The following is a 3,871-nucleotide window of genomic DNA, read 5'->3' on the forward strand; positions in this document are numbered from 1 at the left end:
TCTTTCAGTAGAACATATCCTCTGAAGGATATATTGAAATCAAAGCTCTTACTATTGGTTATATTATATAAATATATACATATATATTTATATATATTTGAAGACATATACAATAGTATATTATTCAATAAAAATAAAAGAGGGTAACTCCCATTTGCTACAACATGAATTATCTTTGAGGATATTACATTAAAGGTAACAAGTCAAACAAAGAACGAAAAGAATTAAATACTCTGATCTTTTTGTGGAATCTACAACATTGGACTCACAGAAGTATAGAATGGAACTATGACAAAAACCAAATACAATATTTTAAAGTAATTAGCCTTCAACTAATAAAAATAAATGGAAGAAAAAAAGAATGGAACCATGATTATCAGGACCTGGAGGTTAGGGAAATGGGAAGAAGCTGGCCAAAGGAACAAACTTCCAGCTATAAGACAAATTCCGGGAGTCTAACATACAGCATAGTGACAACACTTAACTATATGATGTACATGTGAAAGTGTTAAGAGAGTGGATGTTAAAGGTTTTCACCACCAAACAATAACAACAAAAAATTGTACTTGTATGAGATGATAGATGTGACAACTAATATTATTATGATAATCATTTTGTAATACATGCATATATCAAAAATACAATATCACATCTTAAGCTTATACAATATTTTATGTCAAATACATACAATAAAACTGGACAAACATAGTCCAAATAAATTTTCAAAGTTAAAATCATAAGATATATCATCTCTGACAACAGAAATAAATTAAAAAATGTGATAAAGAAATATCTCTTTATATCCCAAATATATGTTCATTTAACACTGTCATCTAAATAGTTCGCAAGTTAACAAAGGCACAGAAAAAATAAAAGAATATATTGCAAACTCAGGGATAAAAATATAGCAAAGTGAATGACTTTCAGCTCAAGCAATACATATGTGAAATATATAAAGATTTTATATAAGAAAAGAAACAAGACTCAAATCAATATTTAAAATTTTTGTTAAAAAATATAGAAAAGAAAGTAAAAGCTAATCCCAAATCTAAATTTTTCAGATCAATGACACAAAAAGCTTTTTTTCTTTCCCTAGACCTGAGTATGTGTATTCACACTTGCAGAGCTGAGGGAGAAAGTAGATCCCTACAGATCAGAGGCCTCAAACCAGATCCACAAACAGCTGTCTGGGAAAAGAATGATGATTATGTTCTTCTCTCTTCTCATTCCAGACTGACCATCAAACAAGTGCATTCATACGAACCAGAAAAACACTATCGTGACCCATAGTTCACAGTTTTACTTAGTAAGTTAGGGGAAAAGTACAGAAGGTTGATCTTCTTAAAGATTCTTAGCCCCTCCAAATAGATGGTAATAAAAAGAGAACAGATTCAAAAGGACTGAGCTCAGAGCACGTGTATCCTGTTTACTATTGTAAGCAGTAAGAACATACCAGTGCTCCAGGGAACACCTAGTAGGAATTTTCACTTAGAAGGGGCTCCTCAAAATGTAATGACTTCAAAGTACCTAAAATTTGATTCTAAAAGCAGTTTTGAAATAGTTGATCTAAGGTGCAGAATTCCACGCTTCATTTCTAACAATATCCTAGGAAATGTTACTACCATCAACCCAGGTAAACATATTAAAGGGCAGCAGTCTAGACTAAGTACATCTTATTTATTCTCAGTCTGAAGAACAATTAAAACACAGACACAAAGAATATGAAAATTGATCTTATTAATATAAAGATATTTGAGCCAAAGATTAAGAGTTACAGTTTAATGGAAATTGAGGCATGGCCATCTCAGTGACTATATTTCTTCTGAGGACTCTATTCAATGCTTGTTTTACATCCTTGTTCCTCAGACTGTAGATTGATGAATTAAGTACTGGACTTACAAAGGTGTAGAGAACAGCTATTATCTTGGATTCTTCCACCGTCTTGTCTGTTGGTGGTCTTACATACATGCTGAAGAGTATCCCATAAAATAGGTGTACAGCCATCATGTGGGGGAACCACAGGTGGAGAATGCCTTGCTCCTTCCTTCTGATGATTTGATCCTGAGGATTGCAGTGAGAATTAAGGCATAAGAAATCAGGATGATGATGAGGGAGCTGACGAAATTGAAGCCTGTTGATATCAACATGGCATGCTCTTTGACATAAGTATCAGAGCAAGAAAGCTTAGTGAGTGGTGGGTCAGCACAGTAGAAATGGTTGATGATGTTGGATCTAAAGAAGGTCTAGTGGAAGCTCAGGATGGCCTGGAAGACACCATCTGAGAAGCCATAGACATAAGGGAATGTGGCCAAGCTTATGCAGACACACCTGGACATCTTCACACTGTAGTGCAGAGGGTTGCATATGGCCACATAGCAGTCATAGGCCATAGCTGCCAGCATGTAAAACTCAGTGAGGAGAAGTGCTATGAAAGGGTAACTGTGCAAAGCAGACAGCAAAGCTGATGGTCTTCTTCTGTGATAACAGAGTAGTGAGCATCGGTGGGGCTGCGGTAGAGGATAGCACAAGTCTACAAAGGATGAATTTGTGAGGAAGCAGTACATGTGTGTGTGAAGGTGAGAGTCTAGTCTGATTAACACCATTGTGCCCAGGTTGCCTAGGTTGGTGACAAGGTAAATGACCAGAAATAGCACAGAGAGGAGAGACTGGAGCTCTGGGCGATCCATGAGCCCCAGGAGAATGAATTCTCTTAGTGCAGTGTCATTGGTGAGGGGCATTTTCTGAATTGAAACAAATGCAGTCAAAGGAAATATGAAGGTACACATTTTATTGCAATTAAAATGACTTTTCTAAACCTCCAGATGTTATTCAAAATGAATACTGTCATACACTGCTGCTTTACTTCTATTAAGCCATTGTTTCAGTTTCTTTAATACTGAACTATTCTTTTATTTCCATCTCTTGCCTATTCTTGTATCTATGGTTGTATCTATAGATAACTATGCTTCTAGCCATAGCTATGTTCATAGTCACAAGTGAGCTGCTTAATCCCTATCTCCCTGCACTCTTTTTTCTTCTGCAACTCTACTTATCTTATAAGGACTAATTCAAGCCTGGCCCCTTGTGACACATTTCTTACTCTTCTCCCATTATACCTGAGACTGAATTAATCCCCTTCTGTTTCATACTTCCCAAACACCCTATATATTCTAATTTATTCTTTAGCACATTACATCACCAAAGGGGAGATGCACTTTCTACTCATGTATTAGTTCTCCAGGGGTAGAGTAAATTCTACTTCATTATTGTACTGTGATTTCTAACCACATATTTACATACTAATTTTAAAAAGAAAATAAAAAATAATGTGAGCATGAAATACCATACTGTTTGTAATGTGTCACCTCTGAATCCCCACAAAACTTTTCACAATGTCATACCACCCTAGTAGAATTAAGAGCTTTAACTTGTATCAGAGCAATTGCTGGAGAAGCTTATTAACAAAGGTAACCTACAGAAAGTCTATATCAGAAAGTCTCACATGGGATACTGGGTCTTCATCTCTAACAACTATTGTGATGATTCTAACATAGATGTTCCCAGAATCACAATTTAAAAAGGCACAGTCATTTTGGACTCTGTGGCAGAAGGAGAAGGTGGGACTATTTGAGAGAATAACACTGAAACATGTATATTACTTTATGTGAAATAGATCACCAGTCCAGGTTCGATGCATGAGATGGTGCTCAGGGCTGGTCCACTGGGCTGACTCTGAGGGATGGGGTGGGGAACACATGTACACCTATAGCTGATTCATGTCAATGTATGGCAAAAATCACTACAATATAGTAAGATAATTCGCCTCCAATTAAAATAAATAAATTTAAAAACTTCAATAGCTTAAACTATT

General features: G+C 35.7%; 1 pseudogene; it reads right to left on the reverse strand.

Annotated features, from left to right (window-relative positions):
- Nucleotides 1-1,764: 1,764 nt before the first annotated feature.
- Nucleotides 1,765-2,738, reverse strand: LOC110121889 (olfactory receptor 5M11-like; annotated as a pseudogene).
- Nucleotides 2,739-3,871: the final 1,133 nt, after the last annotated feature.

Source organism: Odocoileus virginianus, chromosome 10 (assembly GCF_023699985.2).
Source record: "Odocoileus virginianus isolate 20LAN1187 ecotype Illinois chromosome 10, Ovbor_1.2, whole genome shotgun sequence".
Lineage (NCBI taxonomy): Eukaryota > Metazoa > Chordata > Mammalia > Artiodactyla > Cervidae > Odocoileus > Odocoileus virginianus.